Raw genomic sequence first — 9,858 nt, forward strand, 5'->3', positions numbered from 1 at the left:
TATAAGTATTAATAGAGATACCACCAGATGAATGTTGCAGAAAAATCCAGTTACAGGGGTCCCTGAGGATGATCACGATGTGGTGTCCGTATTTTTGTCACAAACCTGTAGATAAGATCAGTGGTGATTGAGAGAGCCTCCTGTTGTCCAACCAGCCAGAAAAGCAGCTTCTCATACACAAACATTGGTGAAGCTAGACATTCTTTCACCCAGGCCAAAGACTCACTTCAGTACCAAGACAAGTGGTTAATAAAGCTGCAGTTCCTCCACCCAGGACAGGGCCTTTGTGATCAGAGTGGATTTAGTAGTTGTGAGCAGAAGAACTACTGCAACCAGCATTTATCATTAACCAACATTATATAGATGTACACCAGTATGGAAATAATACATGAGTTATATTATATTACATACATCCAATGTACAAAGAGGGCCCCCATCAAGAGTCCTGGTGGAAAAATGTAGCACATATTCTGGTATATATAAGTATTAATAGAGATACCACCAGATGAATGTTGCAGAAAAATCCAGTTACAGGGGTCCCTGAGGATGATCACGATGTGGTGTCCGTATTTTTGTCACAAACCTGAAGATAAGATCAGTGGTGATCGAGAGATCCTCCTGTTGTCCAACCAGCCAGAAAAGCAGCTTCTCACACACAGACATTGGTGAAGCTAGACATTCTTTCACCCAGGCCAAAGACTCACTTCAGTACCGCCCCCCCCCCCTTTCTCCAAAAGACAAAGGTGTCAGTAGTTTTTGATTTTTATTAATCCATTATTTTTACAATTGTATTTTTTTTTACAATATGAATTTTACATTATTATATTACACCAATGCCCCCCTACATCAGTGCCCCCCCCCTTACATTAGTGTCCCCCTACATCAGTTTTCCCCATTACTGAAGAATCATCCTTACCATAAGAGTCCCTCCTATCATCACAATCCTCTTTTACAACAGAGTCCCACCTTACATCGGTGCCCCACCTTAAATTAGTATCCCCCTTTACATCAGTGTCTCCCCGTTACATTAGTGCTTCCCAGGATCAGATCTAGCCTTTCTAATCTGGGGGTGCAGTAGAAAAAGTCAGGGGGGCATAATATCAACACACTATCGATTTATCCTCTCCTCTTTTAGTTCCCTACCTCTCCATGTGGCTGTTATTGAAAACACATGTTTTAGGCTGGTGTTTCATTATTCATGGCACACTTTTAAAGTATGCAAAATCCCGAGACACCCCATGCCTCAACTGAAGGATGCTGACATCTGTACTGGATGATTATGTCATGGACTCCTTGGTGCCACATGGGGAAGTCCCCTCTTCACATCAGATTCCACCCATCACTTCAGAGTCAGATACCTTTACATCAGAGTCCTCCCATTATACCATCTGTTTCAAATCAGAGTTGCCCCCATCCTATCAGAATCCCCTCCTTTCCACTGCCTTAACAACAGAATCCTTTCCATTACGAGTATCTCACCCATGACAACAGAGTCCTGTCATTGTAACAGAGTCCCTCCCATTTCCCCATCACAATATATCCCCCTCTTCACAAATAGCAACAGACGGACACTGTAGCTATGCCGCTTTGGCAGGGGTGTTTTCTGAAAGCAGTGGGCAAGCAGCAGCCAAAAATGAGCTGTGGTTTTTGGTGACTTTAGGTTAAAAAAAGGTAAAACCATGCGGTTGAGCTGTGGTTTTACTGCTCCCCCTTTAGAGTAGATTCACACCAGATGCAGTGGGTCTGTGTTGGATATCTATTCCTTCTCAGTCTGACCGCATGACAAGGCAAAATAGCTCATCTCTGGTATGTCCGGTTCACTGATGCGCCTTTAAAAGAGGTATTGCATGCAGTCCTGTATTCCAATGCGGTGCAGTGCAAAGATGTCTACTGTGCGGTAGCCAAATGAACTTTATGAAATGTTTGTGTGACATTTCAATAAAGTTTGTTTTAAAAAAAAGAGTATAATGCACCACAATCAGCGCATCTACACTGCGCTGATACAACACAGCACACCAGACGCTGCATTATGTAGCGTCTGGTGTGAACAGACTCTTAGCTGACAAGGCAGCAGCTGGTGGTGTTCACATGCTGCAGCAATGATTACACCCCTAGTTGCATTTGGCAGGCACTACTTACCACTGAATATGACCCATTCAAAAAAAAAAAAAAAAGGTATGTGCTGCAACTGCTCGTGACTGTGTGCAATGCACGTGGTTGCAGCATTTAGGGGGTTAAACAGGTAAAAATGAGGCAATATATTGCCTCCTCATCACCTGCGAAATGCCTCAGAAAAGTAATCTGTGAGTGAATTGCTTTTCAGAGGAGTAGCATTGTCAACATGCCTGGGCTCACCAATTATTCCCTCAATATCTACAGCTACTTCCTGCACTCTGTATGCAATCCAACATTGAGCTGCACATATACAGTCCTCTCACTGCTGTGTGCGCACATCAGGGGGGTGGAGTGTGGCCGGGGTAGACTGCCTGCTCCGCTCTATTCATTCAGCACACTGTGCTGTGCTTTGACCATCCTCCCTCGCTCTCTCACTGATAGGATTCATGAGAGAGAGACACTGAGCAACAGGATCTGCACAGCACACTGCACCTGCAGCCAACAATGGCAGGGTGATTAAAGATGCTTCTGCACTGCTGACTAATGTCTGTGTGTGTCAGGGAACAGTGCACCCGTCCCTGCACACATAATATGTCACTGGTCCTGGGGAGGCATCTCTGATATCTGGGGGGGCAGAGCCCACCCAAGCACCCCCCTAGAGCCGGCCCTGGTGCACCCCCTCTTACATCATTGCCTCCCCCTAAAGGCTCCGATCACACCTATGCAGTTTGCTTTTTGTCTGTTTTGCAGTGCTTTTCGCAGTGCGTTTTGCATTTTTCTACAAGCGTTTTTGATGCATTTTTACCGCGTTTTGTGTTTTGTTAAGCTTTTTTTTTAAGTTGAATTTTTTTTTTTCGCTGGACAGAATAAAAATGCAACACGTAAAAACATGGGAAAAATGCACTGCCATGCATTTCAGCAGATTCTCCATTGAACTCTATTGTAGCAAACACACTGCATTTTGCTTTTAAAAAAGTCCTTGACCCAGTCCCATTTACATCAGTGTCCCCTCTTACATCAATGTACCACCTTACATTAGAATCCCCCTTTACATGAGTGCCCTTCCTTACATCAGAGTCCCTCCTTACATCAGTGCCCGCTACCTACGTTTACATCAATGTCCTTCCTTTTATTAGTATTCCCCCTTACATCAGAGTCGCTCCTTCAGAACCCCTCCTTACATTGGTTCCTACCTTTATATCAATGTCCCCTCTTACATCAATGCCTCCCTTACAGCAGTGTCACCTTTGCTTCGGAGTTCTCAATTACTTTAGAATCCCCCCTAACATTAATGTTCCATTACATCAGTTTCCCCCATTACTTTAGAATCCCCCCTAACATCAGAGTCCCTCCTATGATCAGAATCCCCGTTTACATCAGAGTCATGCCTTATATCAGTGTCCCTCCTTATATCAATGCCCCACCTTACATTAGTATCCCCTTTACATGAGTGTCCTTTCTTACATCAGTGTCCCCCCGTACATCAGTGCCCCTCCTTACATCACTGCCCCATCTTACATCAGTGTCCCCCATTACTTCAAAGTCCCCCATTACATCAGTGCCTGCTACCTTCATTTACATCCTTCCTTACATCAGTGTGCCCCCTTACATCAGAGTCACTCCTTCAGAGCCCCTCCTTTCATCGGTTCCCACCTTTATATCAATGTCCCCTCTTACATCAATGCCCTCCTTACATCAGTGTCACCTTTGCTTTGGAGTCCTCAATTTCTTTAGAATCCCCCCTAACATTAATGTCCCATTACATCAGTTTCCCCAACTGATCCAAAAATGCAAAAACAACTCAAAATGGCCTATTATATTTTTACATTTCTTAAATACCGCATGCCTGGACCACTACTTAATTACTGCATGCATTTAAATATTTATTTCCTTCTGTGAACTGAATTTAACGCCTTTTCATGCAGTATTTATTAAGAGTTTTGAACGCAAAACAGTATAATGATCTGATCAGGATCGCATGCAATATTTAGGCAAAATGTGCCTGGACACCTAAATACCAAATGCAATCTGCTTTTTTGAATGGTGCTCAGTATGTAAAAAAAAAAATATTTAATTTCTTCATTTTCCAAAAAAATTGTGACAAAAAATTACAACTTAAAAAAACTCACCATGCCTCTTACTAAATACCTTGGACTGTCTACTTTCCAAAAAAGTGTCATGGGGGAAGGGGGGGGGGTTTGTAATGTCCTGTCATTTTAGGGCCTCATAAATGAGATAGGGGGCCAGATGCAGCCCTTTGCTTCCTTTTATCCGGCCCTCAGGGCACTATTTCATCCACTGGGACCAACAATGGGACAAAAGTCCCCCCAGTGAAACCAATGAAGGGGCACAACTTCTTCAAATGACACCTAAGATGGGGCACAATTCCTCCCAATAACACCAATGAAGGGACATAATTTCTCCCAATGACACCAAGGATGGGGCCCAATTACACCAATGATAAAACACAATTTACCCTCATGACACCAACAGTGGGGCTCAATGACACCAATAAGGGGACACAATTCCTCCCAATGACACAATGATGGGGCGCAATTCCTCCCAATGACACCAACAATGGGGCCCAATGACATCAACGATGGTGCATAACTCCAACGTTGGGGCACAATTCCTTCCACGGACACATAAAATGGGCATTGTTTTTTACACTGACATATGGATCTTTTCTACTCCCAATGGGCAGGGTCTGGCCCCCCTAAATTCTGAAGGTCAGTAAATTGGCCCTTTGTTTAGAAAGTTTGGAGACCCCTGCTGTATAACGTTTACACAGACTAAATAACATACCAAAGAAATGTTGCAGAATACATTTTGGCCTAAATTTAGGAAGAAAGATTGTTTGCAAGCATTTTATAACAGAAACTTTGTTTTTTTTTTTTAATTTTGGTATTTTTTTCATTTATATAAAAAAAAAATGTAAAAGCTCGGTGGTGAATAAATACCACCAAAAGGTATTGGAGGTTAAGTGGTTAAAGCCAGTCTCCCAGAGAGAGGAAGTGCTAATAATTTTACACAACTCTTTAATATTAGCAGCTAACAGTAGAAGGCAGCAGATCCCTACAGGTGTTTAACCATTTAACCTCCAAAATGTTTTACTTCTTTCGTGACCAGGGTATTTTTAGCTATTCAGCACTGTGCTACTTTAACTGGCAATTGCACGGTCATGCAACCCTGCACCCAAATAAAATTTATATAATTTTTATTTACACAAACAGGGCTGTTTTTTGGTGACATTTGTTCACCACTGGGTTTATTTATTTAATATATAAACAAAAAAAGACAGAAGATTTTGAATCAAAAACAATATTTTTTACTTTCTGTTATAAAACATATCCAATAAAAAACTATTTTAAAAAAATCAAATTTCTTTATAAATTTAGGCCAAATGTATTCTGCCACAGGTCTTTGGTTAAAAAAAAAAAAGGACCAAAAAGTATATTAATTGCTTTGTGTGAAAGTTGTTGCGTCTACAAACTATGGTTAAAAAAAAGATAAACCCCAAAAAAGTGTTTATTAAACTGTTACTAAACCTAGGGCCCTGTAATCACTATATCTGGTCTCCCACAGTATACAGAACATTGAAGTGCAATTATTTTACTAAATATAAACTGCTAAATACATTTTCTCATCAGCAGTTACAGCAGTCTTGTGACTTCTATCAGTGTTCAGCAGAGCACATGTTAAAGCTTGTAGGAGGAGTTTTCATTCTGCCGTAGGAGGATGCAGAACCCCTAACCTCTGTCTGCACAGTGCTGATTGGCCCTGTGCTGATCACATGCACTTCCCCAAGAAAAAAAAAATTTCTAGCAATACACACCAAACTGAGTATGTGCAGAAGGACTCCACACGATATGTCTTATCAGGAGATAAAAGGGAGACACTGGCAGAAGGGGAGGATCAGAGAAGTCAGGATCAAACAGTGTTTTTACACAATGCAGAGGATTAACCTCTTAGGTTCCTTACTATAACAAGCATGCTTTGCTGCATATACATTCTGATTGTACTTTTGCAGGTTTAGTAACACTTTAATTGGTTTGTGTCTTAGTTATAGCATCTACAAACTATGGTATATATACTGGAATTTATGCAGCTATGACCCTATACTGGTAATGGTGGTGATCAGTGTCTGATAGTGGAATTGTGATAGTGTGCTCTGGCACTAACAAACCCTCACTGGGAGGTAAACTAACTGACACTGACACATCAATAGTGGCACCAATAAAACCATCAAATATAAAACTGTATGCTGCAACTGTAAAAATGACACTGGCCAGGAAGGGGTTAACATCTAGAGGCAATCAAACGGTATGTGATGCTTTTACTACGATTCCATTCACTTGTGCAACTTCGAAATCATGCGATTTTCATTGCGACTTTACAGTGGGACTTGATGCGGCTTTCATGCAACTTTGGTGTGACTTTGATGCAACTTTGGATTAGTGCAACTTTGGTGCGACTTTGGATTTGACCAAGGATGATTGTGCTGTACAAAGTAGCATACAAGTCACATGTATAACATTCAGGTGCAACTTTCGGGGGTGGGGGGGGGTTTACATTGAAGTGTATGGCCCTCAAGTCACATGAAAGTCGGACCAAAGTAGTGCAGGAACTACTTCCAAGTTGCTGTGACTTGAATGGTACTCAATGGGAAACATGGGGTTCAACTTGTCATGCGACTTTGGACCCCAAATTCGCATGACAAGTTGGACAAGTGTGAATGGGCTCTAATAGATATGGCTGTTTTTTCTCCCTGCTTTGCAGGGTAAAGAAACAACCAGGTCACTGCTCTTTGTACAGAGCCCTGTGTTGTATTTTTTGCTTCCTGCTTTGGTGCTATTATTCAGCTTGGATGGATCTGTACTTCTAAATAAATTGATCTTCTCCTTATCGATCCTCGTCAGGCATTTATGCATAGGGGAAAGATCACCAAAACACAGTGCTTATCCTTTTTAAAAACATTTATTAGCTTAAAATAATTTCCAATGTCACACTCACATTTATAAGGTGTCTGAGCGCACCACACTATATTTATCGTTGTATACTGCGAAATGCACATCCATACAGATAGTCTGTAGCTTGCTATCGTGTTACCGTGTCCAAACACTGCTGAGCGTCGTGACTTCATGTTGTTGTGACATCACACCCTGATGTTTATGAAAATAAGTTTTCAAGTGATTGGATATTTTTGGACTGTTTATGGACCTTTTTGTTTGCAAATTTACGTATAATTATTTGAAGTCACTTTAAAATCACATGATTCACATGTACGTCCTTGGAAATTGAGATTGAACAATGGGATTGAACAGTGTATAGGTGGGTGAAGCGTGGCACTTTTTGAGAAGTTTTCAATTATAATACATTTGAATGGGAGTGTGCATAGTGTGGGCGATTCACTATATAATCATTATATTTCATTAGTGTATGCATAGCAGCTCACAAGAGTCACAGTTATTGTTTTTACTACATTCAGTTTCACAATTGCAACTGCTGCACCAAATTCACTTAAGGTTTGTTCACCCCAGTATGCCGGCTTGATGATATACAGTATCTCCCTGAAGTGAGTACACCCCTCACATTTTTGTAAATATTTTATTATATCTTTTCATATGACAATACTGAAGAAATGTCAATTTGCTACAATGTAAAGTAGTGAGTGGACAGCTTGTATAACATGTAAATTTGCTGTCCCCGCAAAATAACTCAACACACAGCTATTAATGTCTAAACCGCTGGCAACAAAAGTGAGTACACCCCTAAGTGAAAATGTCCAAATTGGGCCCAAAGTGTCAATATTATGTGTGGCCACCATTATTTTCCAGCAATTCCTTAACCCTCTTGGGCTTGGAGTTCACCAGAGCTGCACAGGTTGCCACTGGAGTCCTCTTCCACTCCTCCATGATGACATTACGGAGCTGGTGGATGTTAGAGACCTTGCGCTCCTCCGCCTTCTGTTTGAGGATGCCCCACAGATGCTTAATAGGGTTTTGATCTGGAGACATGCTTGGCCAGTCCGCCCCCTTTACCCTCAGCTTCTTTAGCAAGGCAGTGGTCATCTTGGAGGTGAGTTTGGGGTTGTTATCATGTTGGAATACTGCCCTGTGGTCCAGTCTGCAAAGGGAGGGGATCATGCTCTGCTTCAGTATGTCACAGTACATGTTGGCATTCATGGTTCCCTCAATGAACTGTAGCTCCCCAGTGCCGGCAGCACTCATGCAGCTCCAGACCATGACATTCCTACCACCATGCTTGACTGTAGGCAAGACACACTTGTCTTTGTACTCCTCACCTGGTTGCCGCCACACACACTTGACACCATCTGAACCAAATACGTTTATCTTGGTCTCATCAGACCACACACCATGGTTCCAGTAATCCATGTCCTTAGTCTGCTTGTTTTCAGCAAACTGTTTGCAGGCTTTCTTGTGCATCATCTTTAGAAGAGGCTTCCTTCTGGGATGACAGTCATGCAGACCAATTTGATGCAGTGTGCGGTGTATGGTCTGAGCACTGACAGGCTGACCCCTCCACCCCTTCAACCTCTGCAGCACTGCTGGCAGCACTCATACGTCTATTTCCCAAAGACAACCTCTGGATATGACGCTGAGCACGTGCACTCAGCTTCTTTGGTCGACCATGGCGAGGTCTCTTCTGAGTGGAACCTGTCCTGTTAAACCGCTGTATGGTCTTGGCCACCGTGCTGCAGCTCAGTTTCAGGGTCTTGCCAATCTTTGTATAGCCTAGGCCAGTGGTCGGCAAGCCGCGGCTCGCGAGCCACATGCGGCTCTTTACACGCTTTAATGCGGCTCTTGTGTGCCGGGCGCCCGCTCCCCTCCCTCCTCTCGGGCGGCAGGGACTCTGCAGCGTGATCCAAAAAAAAAACAGCCAGGGCAGCGCGCTCAAATGCAATGATTGGCCAGTCTCGCTGCCACTCACATCCTGATAGCCAGTGATTGGCTGTCAGGATGTGTGTAGGCAGGGCAGCGTGACGAACGTGAGAGGAGCTAGGCTCCTCTCACAGTCCGCCCTGAAGACCGGAACGGCGCGGGAACACGGCGAGAGGAACGCGCAGAGCAAAGGTAAGTGAATTGACACAGGGGGGACTTGGCTTACTACTTGCTACTTACTTACTACTACTATATGAGGGATGAATTACTATAGGGGGGATGAATTACTATGGGGGATGAATTACTATGGGGGATGAATTACTATATGGGGGATGAATTACTATGGGGGATGAATTACTATATGGGGGATGAATTACTATGGGGGATGAATTACTATATGGGGGATGAATTACTATGGGGGATGAATTACTATATGGGGGATTAATTACTATGGGGGATGAATTACTATAGGGGGGATGAATTACTATAGGGGGGATGAATTACTATATGGGGGATGAATTACTATATGGGGATGAATTACTATGGGGGATGAATTACTATATGGGGGATGAATTACTATATGGGGGATTAATTACTATATGGGGGATGAATTACTATGGGGGATGAATTACTATATGGGGGATGAATTACTATATGGGGGATGAATTACTATAAAAACTTATTGAAACTAAAAACAGTGTACCATCCTATGTATTTTCAGTTTTAAAAATGTGGCTCTCAAAATAAATTTCAATCGTGGTTTTGGCGAGATTTGGCTCAGTTGAAAAAAAAGGTTGCCCACCACTGGCCTAGGCCATCTTTATGTAGAGCAACAATTCTT

The sequence above is a fragment of the Staurois parvus genome, unplaced genomic scaffold, assembly GCF_062004578.1.
Source record: "Staurois parvus isolate SC_StPar_1 unplaced genomic scaffold, SC_StPar_1.0 ptg000299l, whole genome shotgun sequence".
Taxonomy (NCBI): domain Eukaryota; kingdom Metazoa; phylum Chordata; class Amphibia; order Anura; family Ranidae; genus Staurois; species Staurois parvus.